The following is a 16,264-nucleotide window of genomic DNA, read 5'->3' on the forward strand; positions in this document are numbered from 1 at the left end:
GCCAGAGATGATAAAGAAAGCAGTGACATTTTAACTATATTGTGAAGCAAACAAAGCAGAATAAAGCTCAACCCTAATTAGGGATGATACATCCTAAGCTTCCCATTCGTTATGCTTTTAATTCTTTCACAACTCCTCCATAAACTCCGAAGTTGTCTTAAAAGAAACTTTAAGATCTGTGTTTAACACATAAATACCCTTTTGTTTAGAAGCAGAGCAAACACATTTTTGCTTCTCTTAGTTTTAACTGTATGTGTTTTTCTCCTCTCCAAGCATTGTATTAAAATGAAGTATGAATATTAAGAAGTTTAAAGGACGTGTCTAGCTTTGGTACATCAGTGTCCAACATGGTTTGGTGGCAGTAGGAGACTTAGGCAAATCCAAACCATTAAACAAGATATCAGCAGGTGTGCCAGGGATCAGGAGGTGGCAGCAAAACTCTGAGGAGACATCTGATGTCTGCATGTCAGTAGTGGAAGTGTTTTAAATGCTAACCAGAATTAATAAATGATTAATTTGTGAGATTCTAATAGGAAAAGCAAGGGATGGTCAGACATTTATGAATAGTACGGGAGACTATTAAATTAAATGGATTCGATGGATAAAAGAAAACAGCCTCCATTAATATCTGAAATTATATTCTTAATTAAAATAATTAACATTTCAGAACAGGATAATTCCAAGTCAGAGAAGGCTCCAATATAAATTCTCAGGTTGGATGGAGTAGCATCAATGGATGTACTGCAAAATTCAGCAAATTGAACTGTAGCCTGATGATTGGGCAAGTTTAGGTATGTTTATATATAGACATAAACATATATCAGATGCATGTAATTGGGTGAAAGAGCATACAAATTACAGAGCAGTTTATCTGGTATGGCTTGCAAGATCATGGCAAAAACATACAGGAAAACATTCAAACAGCACTTGAAATACCAAGCTGCCAGGTAGGAATCAGATTTGGAATAGGCATGAGGGAAGTTGTATTTCTGCTTGATTGACTTCATGTAGTTTCTACTTTGTAAGTGAGAGGGTGGTGGAGAAGTGAGACCTGTAGAAAGGATAAGTGAGAGCAGTAGAAAGGATATCAACGTGGTTTGCAGTAAGGAAAACTGAAAGTCTGGAAAAAAAGAACAAGAGATATTTGGTGAAGGGAGAAAATCCGACCTTGGTCACATCAGAGCACTGGGACAGGCTGCCCAGAGAGGCTGTGGAGTCTCCTTCTCTGGAGATATTCAAGACCCGTCTGGATGCCATCCTGTGCAGCATGCTCTAGGTGACCCTGCTGGGCAGGGGGGTTGGACCAGAGGTCCAGATCTCCAGAGGTGCCTCCCACCCACAACCATTCCGTGATTCTGTGATGATAGTTGGGTCCTGAAGAGAAACGTGCACACACTAGAAAATGGTGGTCTCACAAAAAAATACTGAGAACTCAAGACAGAAGAAGTTCACAACATGAAGGAGAGAGGACTGGAGAAAAATATGTCATTTGAAATTTTTGTAAATATAATGAAAAAATAAAAAAGAAAGTTAAAATTACCTTGAGTGTAGCTAGAAAGATTCAGAAATTGCTAAGGGGGTCTCATAGACAGACTGTTCATGAACATTAAAATATCATAGCCCTGTTTCCTTAGGAAACTAGCCTAAAACAACTAAAAATAATGTTTAGCATATTTTAGTATTTATTCATATTAATGTATTCAAGCTCCATATGCCCTACATAGACACGATAGGTTTCTACTGTCAGCCAGAAATGTGGAGCCTCTAGAGCACTCCTTTGTTTTTACAAACTAGGATTTAACTGCAGCTGTAATAGGAAGACCAGGCAAATAATGTGCATACACGAATGTGCATGTTCTTGCAATAAAATCATTTGCATAATTCATTTACTGTACCTAGATGTACTTCAGGCTTTTGCTGAACCACAAGTTTCAGGTTTTGCAATTATAGTAGGAAAAGGTGTGAGAAAACAAAACGAATATGTTTTCAATAAATTCATCTATTTTTACATTATCTTCAGTTTGCAATGACTGAAACAGACTTTTTGCTGGTTCCAGTTCCATTCAGCCAGTCCTTCGTGCCAGCCACAAGCCTGTCTGTTTGAATACTATGAAGATGAAGCAGTAACACAAAAAAACAGCAAGCATTTTCAATGTATCAAGAAAAAAAAGTTTAAGCTCACTTGCTACAATGTTGCTGGAATTTGAGACAGAAAAATAAATAATATTGGTTATTGCTTTGTCAGACTAAAATCAAGGAATTTAAAAAAATGCAAATAGCTGTCATTTACAAATTTCATAAAAATTTTGGGAGCCATTCAAATATATGTGTTTGAAAAAAAATTATCTGATTTCTAGGAAATTCTCTAAATAATCAAGGTTGGTAAGCTCTTCTAAAACGTAACGTGATCCAAGCTGCGTGCCAAAATCTGGAAAGGCACACAGCTCGAGTGCTCTGAACAGAGTGGGAGACACCTGAGATGGCTCTGTTAAATTATGCAAGAATCCCAGCTATGCACAGCAGAAGTGCCAGTGTCAGGAGGTGAACACCAAAGCAGGCTTTATACACACACAACTGAATGTATTTAAAGTAGGAGTTCGCAACGTTCTCCCAGGAGTCTTGGCCACATTTTGTAGAGACACCGTCTTACTTTCATTTCCCATTAATGATCATAAAACATCTGTGTGCCAGACACGGCAATTGCCTGCACGGAAAAATAATTTTAGGAAAGTATTTAATACGTTTTAGCTGCCTTGTAACAACAACTTAGCAACTGCAAAGAGCGAGGCCAAGACCTTGTGATCGGCTCACTCTTTAGAGACCACCAGGAAGGTTCTGTGGGCCCTACAGCGGTCTGCAGACACAGAACCACCTGCCTTGTCTTTCTGTGGCTGTGTTCCTTCAAGGGAGATGTAGGATGTCGCTTGTGCAGATTTCCAACCTTGTCAGCAAAACAGAGGAAAATTCCTCGGCCACATCAGTCACGTTTAAAGTGTTTTGAGCGCTAGTGTGTCACAACAGCTTCTCTAGTGCCTTATTTCTTCTCATCCTTTTCCACCAGAGAAAGCTGTAGGAGGAAATCAAAAGGCATCTAACTTGCCTGAATTTATCTCCATAACTATATTTTGTTAATCTAGCTCTTAGACTTCCAGACTTGGGACAGATTTAATGACATTGGGATGTTTAGTTCTTAACTAGAGTTGTGCTGGAGAATGTCCTCTGGAGACAGCTGTCTCCCTGGGTCTGGAAAGAGCACCGAACCATGGAAAGCTCTTCATTCTCCCTAACTTCACCTCCTGTGGTATCAAACGGGAGTGGTCAGCTGGCAGGAGCTGCTTTGTGTTGGGTTTGTGGAGCATACACCCTTTTCCAAAACCGATGGAGGGCTCAGCCCACTCTCGCCAAATGCTGTTTCCTATAATAGGAAAAGAACGGTCATACTTGGATGGGTACGATGGCAATTCATCTTTCTGGCTGGAAGCCTTGTTTTGGAGTTTTGTTGCTTAGAATCTGTCAGCGCTCTCATCCCGAGGAATTTAACTTTCTCCTACAACAGCTTGGCCTCAACTAGAAGTTTGCATACAAAGTGGCAGAGCTCAGAGCCTAATTTGCCAAATGAGGTTAAGTCTGCAGAAATGAAAAAGTACTTGGGGGGTAGTCGACATAAAAAGAAGGAAATTATTAGCTTGGCACTTGTTTAATCTTGTTTAATTTGTTTAAAAGGAAGGTGAGATGAATATTTAAAGTATGGTCTTGAAAAATGCAAAAACTATGGATTTATCCTGAAACTGGGCTGTATTTCGAGGTGTCTAGCACCTCCAGGCATTGTAATTACTCTACATTACAATGATTTATGCCCGACCTAACCTTATATGTTCAACCAGTTTCCTTTCAGAAATGCTTTAGATGCTGATGGATCACAAAAGGAAGGACCACGTCCCAGCTCTTTGAAGATACGGATAAGAAGGAAGTAATTGTTAATAACTTGCTGATCTCAACCAAAAATGATGGACAACATAATGAAACCGTGTGGTTCTGCAGAGTGCCAAAAACTATCATGATAAATTGAACAGGAAGAACAGGGGAGGTTCAATGAGATTAGTTGCACTGTAGTGATAAATCTGCCCCCAAAACCTAGGGTGTTCAGCAGCTGTTGATGCAGCCCGATGGGCTGTTGTCACCATCAAAAACGTTTCTCAAACTTCTGCTTGAAGACAACCCTGAAAAGTCCCACACAGCACGGAATTGAAGCTGTCCAAAGACACGTCCAATGCTGTATTTTGAGGATAGCAGAAATTAATCACACCAGTACAGCTTAGGGCTGCCCTTGTGTGAGGGGACCGTCCCGCACCCCAAGTGCTGGTCCTTGTGTCCTTCAGAGAGCCGCGCACCCCTGGGTGCTTCCCCCACATGGAAAGGGCTGGGAGAATCCTCGCCATGATCTGTCAGGTGAAAAACAACCCCACTAGGCAGACACCTGCCCAACACACAGTGCTTTATGTAGAGCTGGGGGCACCGTGTGCCCTGGGGGGGGGCACAGAGCCGTGCCTCAGTGTGCCCTGAGGGGGCACAGAGCCCTGCCCCATGGCCCCCACACACACCAAGGGGGGGGGGGCTCGGGGCCGCCTCAGCCCCTCACACCGCCCGTCACTCAGCGCCGGGGAGGCGGGCCTTAGCCTTCCCTCGGCCAATCAGCGCTCTCCTCCGCACCGCCCTCCCTGCCCTTATCCAATCAGAATCTTGCGGCCGCGGGGACGAGCGGCTGTTGGGCTCTGCGCGCTCCCGCCAAGCCCGACCCCCGGGGGGGCGGGGCCCGACCCGGCCCGGCTCGGCAGAGGCGGCGGGGCTGGGGCTGAGGGGAGCGGAGCGCGGCGCGGCTCGGCTCTGCGGGCTGAGGGAGGCAGGGAGGCTGCGGCGACCCCGCCGCCACCAGCCGGCAGCCCGGCCGCAGGTAGGAGCCCGGAGCCTCCCCGGGGCCCTGGGGGTGGCCGTAGCCGCGTGTGGGGGGAAGATTTGGGGAGAGGGGAGGGGGCGGCGGTGCGGTCCCCCCGCTCCAAGATGGCCCCCGGGGTACCCCGGCGCGGGGCTGTGGCGGGGGCGCCCCCCGGCAGCGCCCTCAGCCCCCGTGAGGTGCCCGGCGCGGAATTTCCTCGCCTCTTCGTTACGGTTTGTGCCTTCCGAGCCGGTTCTGGAGTTATAATTTCAAGTTTTCCTAGCTCCAGACCCTAGTTTTAATGAGATCCGCTCGTAACGCGTCGCTAACCCCAAATTTCGTGTATACGTTTTAAAACAGTAATTAACGTTTCACTCGGATCCTTTATCATCCTCCTTCAGGGATGTTTACTTCTTGGCGCTGTCTACAGGAAGGTCTTACTTAATTTACAGCTTTGTTATGTGCTTAATGAGAGCGCGCGATACTTGGGGGGATGCGGGCGATTAAATCTCTAATCTCACGTCGGACCGGCGTGGGGATTTCGTGAAATGTCACCCTTGGGTTGGGCAAGGCTGCCCGTGCTCCACACCGTCATTACACGCCGGTTCTGAAAGCAGTCCTAAAGCAACAGCTAATTCGGGTTTTCGGGTTTAATCTCTTGGGGCTAGGGAATGAACGGAGGGGACCCGCGGGGTTCTGCTGTGCCAGCACAGCCAAAAGAGCAAAGCAGCAACCCAAATGGTGAGAAGTTGATTTAAATGCGCTCGGATTCTTAATGTGAACATCTTTCTACCTACATGTGAACGCTGGACAGGAGGCGGAGGAGGTCCCAGCGCCGCACGGTGCTGTCAAGTGTCAGGGAGCGCTCAGGAAGCGTTGCCGTGTGTTTGTGCTTGCTCTCCTCTCCAGGCATCCATTAGCAGTCCCCATCAGAGGCAGGACACTGAGAGATGGGCCGCGGACCTCAGCTAAAGTGGCTTTTTGTGCGTGCAGTGAGCTGTCTTCTGTGTGCTAGCATTCAATTTGGAATTCAATTTTTATATGAGGCAGGAGTTGGAGCTGTCAGCTTGTAACAGCACAGCATAAAAGTCAATACCAGATACAGAGAAAGCTAGATAAAGATAATGTGCTATTACATTAGATGCTTATTTGCAATTTTGTTCAAATTTTCAGGACTTCCCAGCTCCTGATAGGAAACAGTCACAAGTAAGCTTGCTAAGTGACAGCTCCCAGCCCTTTCCTGCGTGCCTGGTGGGAGTCCTGTGATTCTCACAAAGATGCTGTTGGAAACTGCTGGAACGCCCATCTGTGCTTATGATGTTGCAGCGTTGCCTTTCACGGAAAACTGGAGCTTTGGTTGTGCTTTCCTGTGCTGAATCTATCCTTTTTATGTGGCAAGCACCCGGGCATGCTCGAGCATTTCGTTTATCTCTAGCATATGGAAAGGAGCAGAAGGGATCTAAGAAAAGTAGTTCAGTGGCATCTTTCCCCCTAAACTGGTTCTTCCATGTTAAGGATTATTGTAGAACTTGCTATGATAATAAGTAAAAGTAGGAAAAAGTCTGGTCTTGCTGCTAGCAAAGTGTCTGTTAGCTGTCTCCTAGCGTTCCTCCTCCTGAAAGCTGTTGCAGTGAATTAAGTGAGTTTCACCATCTAGAGCCAGGTGAGTTACGTGTAGAAGTCCTGAAAGCTTCCTGCATAGTTGTGCTAATACAGCTTAATCCTAGCCCGTGGTGAATATATTCTTCCTGCTCCATCACCGGGAAAGTTTTCCTCCTGGTTGTTTCTGTGCGTGGTTCATTAAGGTTCATTAGTATATTCACTTGCCTTCACTGATTTTAGTCTTAGAAATACATAACAAGTAATTTATACCTGCTTTTAGTTGTGGGTATTTACCTCACAAGCAATATCTTACTTATGTAATATTTCTTTGACCTGTATTGGTACTGAAGTACAGAGGCAGGCAGCAGGCATTACTTAGGACATTTCAGATAACATTTGCAGTGCAGTGTCCTTAACATCCCTTGACAGCTCAGACCATTTGCTTTGTCCCATGTGGTTATGGCAGCTCTGAGAACAGCTCTGGCTCTGCATTAGTGTATTTTCCAGGACCATTTTGAGGGTTACCATGAGGCCTTCAGGAAAATTCTTTGACAAGTGAGTTTCCAAGGACAGTGATTAATGTTACTTTGACATGCTCTTTCCTTCAGTTAGCAGTCTTGCATTTAGGGGAACACCAGAAATAGCTCGTCTGAAGATGCACAGAACTTTGCTTTGATGTTTTTGAAAAATATCTCTGTTCGTTATGCCTAGCAGGGAATATAACTTGAATTTCCCCCCTCTCTGGAAGGATAACAAATTCCATGTGTTTTGAGCAATAGCATTAAGCAGACTAGTTCTGTGACCCCCAGGTTTTGTTCTGAAAATGGTTTAACAATCTACATTCTGAATCATGTTTAGAATGGACTTCATGTCCCAGTTGCTAGCTATGGAGAAAAGATGAGCAGCTAATGTAAAAGGATTTCAGGATCTTTAATCTCTTGGGATCGCATCTTGTTACTGTGGCCTATGTCTTATTTCTGTTGCTTTTCAATTCGGTGCTGTGAAGGCTAATACGATCCTGCTGTTGCTCTTCTTGGGTAATGAATGAAATCACAAGTCAAAATTCAGCCTCAATAAAAAAATTTGGACAGTGCCCGCTTGCAGTATGTTATATCTTGAAGAAAGAATATTTTAATAGAAGAAAAAAATAATCAGCCAGGCAATTCTTTGCTAGTTTTAAAGAACAAATCTTGAGCTTTTGCAGATCTTTAACTGTGTGCAGTGTAGTCAGTGGTGCAATAATTCTATCACAGACCTGCAGTGAGAAGCTCCTGAAATTAACTCATTCTTTACATCTGGAATGACATCAGTATTTAAAGGTAGTCACTGAAAGAATCTGTGAACTGTACCTACAAACGATACTGCAAAGCCACAGAGATTTATACAATGGGAGGTGTGATCGTTGTCATATGCAGCGTGAGAAGGATATGGTGAAATACAAAAGCTGAAAGAGCAGCCCTGTCTGGAGGTTTTCTGCTGTTTTGACTTAAGCTCTTGCCATGCATGTAGAGGGTTTGCCGTGGTTCTGTTGCCCAAGCACCCTCTGTGCTGTGTTACGCCGTTGCTGCTCCTGCAGCTCATTGCCTGTGGGAACATCGGGGCTGGGAACATCAGGTCTTCTGCGCCCGCATGAGGAGGAGGCAGCGCATGATGCCAGGTGGAGCATTGAAAAAGACACTTGCTAAATGTCAGCGTGCACAGCTAGTGATGGTTTTGAGGTTATTGCTGGCTCTCCAAAGCAGAACGAAGCAAAGAAATGAGCTTTTTTCTGTAAGCATCAAGGCACGCATGCTTGAAGGGTTTTTGAGTTTGGACTTCAAGAATAGTAGGAGAAAGCTAACCTGTACTAATTTGTACCCAGGTATAAATGTATAAAATGTGATTATGTACGTATGAAGCCTTATGGATGTTTATAAGGTAGATGAAGCTTACTTAGGCATATTTTGAGATAATTTTGTTTAATTACTCCTTTAAGATGAATTTGCCTAGGGTAGGCATGGATGCGGAACAATTAGCAACTCATCATCTCCCCCACCCCACACCCTAAAAGTCTCTTCTGACTCTTCTTATTTTTGCAAGGTTTCATAGACAAATGATTGTTAGGAATACATGCTCTTAATGTTTAGAATAAAAGCATGAAGATACTTCATGTTTCCAACCCTAATGTCATAATACTAGTAGCCTTTCCTTTTTTCTTCAGGTTCCATTGAATCTACAGTCTGGAAAATGTGCATCTTAAGTCCACCTTGAAGTAAAGACGGCCTTACAGGTAGGATTACTTTGTGAATACTCTTCTGCCAAAAGTTTTCTGATACTGGATTAGGCTGTCACTTGTTTTCTCTCGTCCTTAACAGCGTGTGGATTGGGATGAGAGACCAAGAATAGTTTTATATTCTTCTTAGTATTAGTAAATAAAGCTGTGAAACGCTGGTGGACCAATATATGGAATAAGATTTCTTAATTCTGACGGTGTGCTGCTTTATTGTCTTAAAACACAGCCTCTTTAAGTCATGAATGATTACATTTTCTTATGGTGTTTCAGTGTATATGATGGAATAAGTTCTGAAAAAATCAGAAAGCGTGTTGCTAATTCAGCCAACTGTTAATGATGACTAACTACAAAATAAATTATACTATAAATCATGTAACATGTTCAAGAGTAGAGTAAAACTGCTTCAGAGCTACTAATTATGTCTTAGAGCTTGGAAATGTCTATATCCATTTATATAAAGAGCACTGAAAATCTTTATTGCACTCATAATGTATTGTTTGGTGGACTGAGCTTGGCTTTAGCAAATGAGTCTGTTCCAAAAGGAACAATATTGTTTCGTATATGAAATCCAGAAGTGCTGTTTCATTGACAGCACGCCACAAATGCTATCTAAAGAAATGGAACTGACGTTGTTAATTATAAATAAGAGCTGAGTATAAATATTTCACACACTACGTGTGGCCAAATCAGAATCAGAAGCCTCAACTGGCTGGTGGAGAGGTTTCTTTTTCTATTTTTTAAGAAGTTGCAAGTTCAGCTGGTAGAAAGGCTTCTGTTTTTGTCCCAGTTTATAAGTCTTGCAGAAGAGAACTGATCTAAAGCAACAGCCTTAAGTTTCTTCTCAGGGGCTTAACCGACGCAGTAATGAAGTTTTTCTGTGGTCTAGCAGATCCAGCGATAGAGGTTTTCAATGAAGTAGCTGTTGGCGAGCAGTTAATTATCTCATTGTAATCTGGGTCATTTGGGAAGCTGTGAACACAGTTAACTTCTGTGCTCTGACAGCGTTGTGAGCGAAGTGTGTGCACAGGGGGAAGCTGAAGCTGCATCATCCTGACACTGGCACTGCTGGAGAAGTCACCAAAACCACCTCCTGAACGAGTAGCTCGCTCCCTAGCTAAGGTGTACAGAGGGTAAAGTCTATCAGGAACATGAAATCTGTGTTGTGTGCATGTCGCATCTCAAGTCCTCGCTCCTCCCCTCGTGCCCTCACTCCCCACTCGCCCTCCCACCAGCCCGAGGCGCGGCTGCTGCTGCTCTCACCGCAGGAACAGCAGCCCTTTGTGAGCTGCCTTGTCTGGGCACTCCCTGCCCTGCCCTCCCTGCTGCTCTCTCGCCATCTGTAAATCAGGGAGGCTCTGAAAGGAGCCCTTTGCTGCACAGTGCCCAAAGTTATCTGGTTCCATAACTCCTGGAACACGTGTAGGTAACGTAGAGCTTCGGGCAAGCCAACCTCAGTGCTAGCAGGTACCTTCTGATGGGGAAAGGAACATCCAGCCTACATCACTGAGCTGTTGCAGGTTTCTTATCCAAAGACCCAAATCTGTTAAATAACATCAGAATTAGATGCTAGATTTTTTTCTTGTGCTAAAGAGACCCTTCAAGTGCTACAGCCCAGTAGTCGTACACTGCTCCAGTAGAGTGGCGGTGTGTGACTCCCTGCTTTGAAAGCTTGTTATGTGTTTGAAATACGACACGAACTGTGAGATGGACCACCTTCCAGCTGCCACCACCAGTCCGAGGGAGGGCATCAAAATGGCAAACGAGCCTCAGGGGATAAAACTGTGAATGGCATGCTTTGAGTGCAGGCTGAGTGCTGCGTTTGGCCGTCATCTGACAGCCCTGCGAGTCATGCGGCTGGGCGGCGAGACCTGCAGCAGGTCAGGTGAGGTGAGCGTGCTGCTTCTCAGCTGAACTGTCTAGCTTCAAGAAATTGGGATGTTTCAAAAGGAGACCAAAAGCAGCATGCAGCAGCTGAGTGGTCAGTCATCAAGCAAACTGATATTTGGAAGGAGCATAGGAAAGGTGCGTACTGACACCCAGCAAGTGCCAGGAGTTCCCTCTGTTCATGTCTGCTGCAAGACAGCTGCTTCTGACTGACGGTGTGCACCCAGACCAACAGAGAAAATGTGACCAGAAAGAGCTGACTCCAGGACTGTGGCAGTGGAGGAAGATGTCTTCCTGGGCAACGGGACCTGCAGACTTCTGCCCTAGGTGCAGCAAAAGAAGGGCTGGCAAGGCAGTTACTGGAGGGAGCAGGGGCCAAAGGAGCAGCTTGGCAACGGGGAGAAAAGTCGAGAACTTCATTATGCCACCTGTAAACAGCTTTTGTTTCCTAGAAACTATGAGAAATGTTTTAAATGTTTTCTAATGCTGAATTGTATTCAATGAGGTGTTTGAATTCCTGATTTCGTGATAAATGCGTTTATCACTTAATAAAGATCATTTAGATTCATTCTTATTAGGGCTTTTCACTGAGCTTTCCCACCATGATAAATGCAGACCTTCAAAAAAAAAAAAAAAGTGCCTTCATTTCAATGGCGAAAAAAGATGGGAATAAAAAGGTGTTGAACCAATGCAGAAGCTTGTCAGAAAGGGAGAGTCTGTAGCTGGCGTAGCTGCAGAGGAAGAGTTCAGGTATTTTAGGTACAGGAAGGCATTGTAACAGTTAACTAACTGGAAAAATACACAGGACCCATAATAACCAATGTCTAATACAAAGATTGGTCTTGATCCAGGAACTCTTTACCAGTGGTTAGCTTCTGTTCAGCAAATCAAAGGGAGTAATGGATTTATTTCTGTTACTGTTAAGAATTAAAACAGCCTGTAGGAAGAGAGTTTTTAGTCGAATCCTCTTTTTACTGCTCTACAAATAGAGGCAGACAGCATCTGTAATATAATGCTTAATTCTCTAGCTTGGTTGTGTAGGTGGCCGACTGTAATCGATGATGACAGTTGATTAAATGCCACTTCGTTAATGTTGAATTTCCATTTTATTCCTCAGACTTCAAGCTGTATCACACTATTTAACGAGTTCTGGCTAGTGGTTTTGGCTTCGTATGGGTGATGGCAATTAAATTTGAAAGAAAACAGGAGACATTCTGGGTGCTTTACGTGAGTAGTGAACTCACCGTTTTGCATACCGCTGCCTTACTTCAGGGAATTAAATGCCCCACCTTAATTAATCACTTATTCTAAATTCCCCAATGCTTTCATCTAGCTTGGATGTAGCATTAATATTTAAAATGCGTGTATCAGTTCAATAGGCACGTACATTACATATCAAAACACTGCAGCTTATTAAAATCAGCCTGCTGTCATCACAGCTAAAAGCCTGGGGGATGACGTGGAGCCAGCAGGTGCACTGCATGTATTCACAGGATGGAAAACGGGCCTGGTGGTACTTCAGGAGAGAAAACCTCTTCATTTTATGAATGGAATATTTCTAGGCTCCTGAAGACATTGTGTGCCCATTGATACAGTCTAACGTCAGGCTAAAGCTAACACCTCTAATGCCATACTCCAGGAATAGAAAAATGTTCATTTAAGTAATTGGACCTGGTGTGGCTGCTCAGTGTGTTTGTATTAAGTTTCTAGTATGGCAGAGCAGCTACGTAAGAAATCTCAATGAACACGTTTGCCCACCCTGTGAAGACCCAAACAGTAAATGAAGTTACTCCCAGTTGTGCAAAAAGCAAACATCATCTTACAGTTTGGTGCTTCTGGCTAAATATTTGCCTGCTGGTTTGCAGCTTGTGCACTTCCTCAGCACTGGGATGAGAGGAGGAGTCCTCCATCAAGGAGTCTCTAAGCACCACATCCAGCCTTTGTGTCTACCTGTCCCCATCCCTTTCCTTGCAGCCAGCTGCTTCTGATTCCCTGGCTGGTCAAATGCAAATGCTGATTTCCCTTCTCTCCAGGTGGAATCGAGAGGACCATGAGCAAAGGGCTGAAGTTTCCCTTTGTGCCCAGTTAGTGCTGGCCTTGTGACATACGTGCTCTTCTGTCTTATATGAATTTAAAGCATATGTTACCGTCTTTCTCACAGGGGTTGTTGCTCATTCTGCCTTAGCAAATCTTAGTGCCTCACTCCTGTTGCTGCCTTGCATCTTCTAATGAGATTTTGTTCTTCTTCATCGCTTTTGCTGCTGTCAGAGAGAAACAGATTTCTGCAGTATTCTCAGAACACTTTTTAGAGACCTCGTAAAATGTAGTAACTACTCTAATACTAAACTACTAAATGTAGTAATGCACTGCTCTGAATCAGAAAGTAATGACTGGGCCTGTTCTTCTCCACAACTCATTCCTGAGCAGTATGCTGAGATGTTATCTCCGCACTGGAATGCAGACTGAAGAGATGAGCCATGGCATGGGCATAGATGGCAGCGGACAGCCTTGCTTCCCCGGCAGAGAAGTGAGAATGTGCCACAGCCAGCATGAAAGCTTCATGTCTGGTTACTTTTTGCCAAATGTTACATTTTTTTTCCCCACATTGTTATCGTTGCTGGATAGAGACTAATAGAAAAAGTAACCTGAAATCTAGTGTTTGCATTGTAGCAGAGACACTTAGAAGTGTCTAAGTTACAAGTTACACACACAGGAAGCTCCACATTTCCTCTTAGTTGCAATTACATTTTTTCCATGAATGTTGGATGTTTTTATGCATAAACTCCCTTCTGCATACACATTTCCTATACATAAAAGTTATTTTAGAGTGTGTGTACTCAAGCACAAGCCAGCCCTTACTATATGGAGCATGGATTTGTTTGTGTGTGTGAGTGTGCATGTGTCTACAACTCCTACTTTTGACCTTGAAAGTTGAGATAACTGTTGCAGCACTCCTCTTACTGATGAGTCTTTCCTGCCTCCTTTGGCAATGAAACATTTCCTAGGCCAAGGTGGGGGGAAATATGTTAGTTGCTCGCCATTCTTTTGATAAAACCAGCCCATTTCAGGAAAAAAATGTTGGAAGAGAATACAGTATCCTTGGAAAAAGGAAAGCTCAAGGGAAAACTAATGTAATCTACTGGATATTACATGAATCTTGTAAGTAAAAGAGGGATGGAAAAGACTTTAAATAAAAAATAAAATAAAATAAAATAAAATAAAATAAAAACATTTTAAGGATTCAGGAGGTGAGCTACTCTGATCTCCAAGTAAGAAACTGGTTCCAGCCCTAGCCTTTGGATTCTGGTTATGAATTAATGTCACAGTACTGCTGTCTAGGTCAGTGGTTCCTAGGCATTGACCCATCTTGTCAAGGGGCATTGTGTTCTCCATTTCCTTTTTTTTTTGTTAGACAATGCCAAAGAGAACAGTATGAGCAGGCTGGCTTGGGCTTCTCCTTAGAAAGTTCCTGACCTGATGCTGAGAGTTTGCCTCCATGTCGCTCAACCAGGCTGTGTTCTGGAAGGCAGATTTCTTTTGCTATTGCTTAACCCTCATCAGAGGGTCGCTGGTTTGACATTTTGGTGTCAGAGTCTTTAGCTTGTGACTTGGCATGCAATTGTACCAGCTGCCAGAATGACCTATGTAGGGCTGGGAGCTTGGTATTAAATATAAATGAAGAAGGGAAAAATAAACTTGGTATTAAAACTGCAAGTTTACGTGACTTTATCAGCCTGGTACTTGGCGTAAACAACATGCTTGAGATCCAGAATTTGTGTGCAGGAGTCGCCCCATTCAAGTTTCAAAGACGGCATTTCTGAAAGTATTGTTTCAGAACAATATGCTTAAACACACACAAGCACACACCGAATAACCAAACTTGCCACTTTGGGCACGTTTTTTTGCTGTCATTGCAATGGCATAGCAAAATCCTCCAGCCTGCTGGAGCCTGACCAGGGTTCAGCACAGGATAGTAGCAAGGATGTCTGATGGGGAATCCTGTCAATTTTCCATGGGAGAAGCCTGGAAGAAGCAGAAGAGGGTAAGATAGTGTTTCTTACTGCCCAAATGTTTTCCAAGTGCTAAAAGTTAGTTCTGTGTAGACAAATTTTCCTTTTATTTGCTTTGCAATGCTTACAGTGTTTCTGAAGAGTTCAGTTTTTATGTTTTTAGTACAAACATGGGTAAGGACCCATGGGGTAAAGGCAATTTGTGATCCAAAATACTCTTTCTAACAATTCTAGTTCAACTTAAGTTTGTGCAAAGGTGAATTATGCTTCAAGCAATTTGTGTGCTTATGGTTTTGTAATTTCCAGAGGAATGAAAGCTGTCTGAATGTAGATTTCATCATCCTTTTCAGCTACTTTTGGGTCAGACTGTCAAATATAAACGGCAGCATGCACGTAGATGGTATCGTAATAATTCTGTAATTTGATATCAAATCTTGTAGCAAAATAACCCAAACAGTCTCTGAACTCCTTAGATCTAAAATTCGTTGTTGTATGCCAATGTAGGCCTTTCTGGATGTGTAGGGAGCAACACAGCTGAAGTTGGGAGCAGTAACCCTGCTGCTGGTACCAGAGATCAGCTCCTGGACTAAGAGGAGCCTGTTACATAGCCCAAGGAGCACAGGTCTTCGGTACTCTGAGAAGAAAACTGATCAAAGGCTGGAGGTGGAGCAGCATTAAGGATTTGTAAGTGGTCACTTGAGCTTTGCATCTGTTGCTGAGGTCCAATTTACTGAGATTAGTAGGGTAGGTCAAGTAAAATATGTCCTCTTACGCTGAGCAGAGCCAGTGGGAAGTCCTTGGTAGTATCTTCTTTCAGCATACTTTTTTTAAGCTTGTCTGAATTATACAGTCATATGTCTGGAATATACTATAAATCAGCTCTGCAGGCACTTACAGTCAATGTAAGTGTGTGCTATTCTGATGACAAGTCTAAAAAAGTGTTGGTATTCTAGTATAACCAGATGTACTGAAATAGTAGAGCAAAATGTGGTGTGATACAAACTAAGAATGGATTGTAACATTCTCCTGCAGCTACCTTGCTCTGTGCTTCACCAGGAGACTACGGCTGAGAAAATAGTTTTATTTTATGTAAACTTTACTGCTCAGACACAAGTTTTTTTTTTTTTTTTTCTTGTTCTGCTAAATGTTTCTGTGTGTTTGACCACAATAGTTTTGCAAGGGGTTAGGGAGAGGGGAAATCAACTGCAAAAAGGAAGCTGAAATGGTGTGTTAATGAGGGGAGGTCTCCTGATGAGAATGTAGGAACTTGTCATACTTTCTTCAGAAGTGACCAGGAGAGGATGTTTAGGAATAAAGAGCAATAATGGCTGTAGAGCAGCCTGTGTTTTGGTGTAGCAGCCTGGCTGTTGTCAAAACTGTGGGCTCTGACAGGCTGTGTCGGCTCCATTCTGTTCAGCAGCCGCTGAAGGACTCGTTCTCAAGATGTCTCAAGTGCTTACCTGAACAGTTGGGCTATGGCTATTATAACTTAACCTAGATATTGTATAGAAAAAAAATATTTCCTATAGTTTGCTCTTTTGGCTGCTGCCAGGTAATTTCCTT

At 43.4% G+C, this 16,264-nt stretch overlaps 1 protein-coding gene across 4 annotated transcripts in view; it reads left to right on the plus strand.

Moving 5' to 3' along the window:
- Positions 1-4,781: 4,781 nt before the first annotated feature.
- The window catches only part of MPP7 (MAGUK p55 scaffold protein 7), a 149,414-nt gene continuing 137,931 nt past the window's right edge, over positions 4,782-16,264 (plus strand). For 2 of the 4 annotated variants that reach the window (XM_068673644.1, XM_068673641.1), the window contains exons 1-2: positions 4,782-4,951; positions 8,736-8,804. The gene's annotated coding sequence lies outside the window, so the exon portion shown is untranslated. Of the gene's footprint in view, positions 4,952-8,735; positions 8,805-15,205; positions 15,386-16,264 lie in introns of all 4 variants that reach the window. The other 2 variants (XM_068673642.1, XM_068673645.1) reach the window with 2 other exon arrangements.

The sequence above is a fragment of the Anas acuta genome, chromosome 2, assembly GCF_963932015.1.
Source record: "Anas acuta chromosome 2, bAnaAcu1.1, whole genome shotgun sequence".
Lineage (NCBI taxonomy): Eukaryota > Metazoa > Chordata > Aves > Anseriformes > Anatidae > Anas > Anas acuta.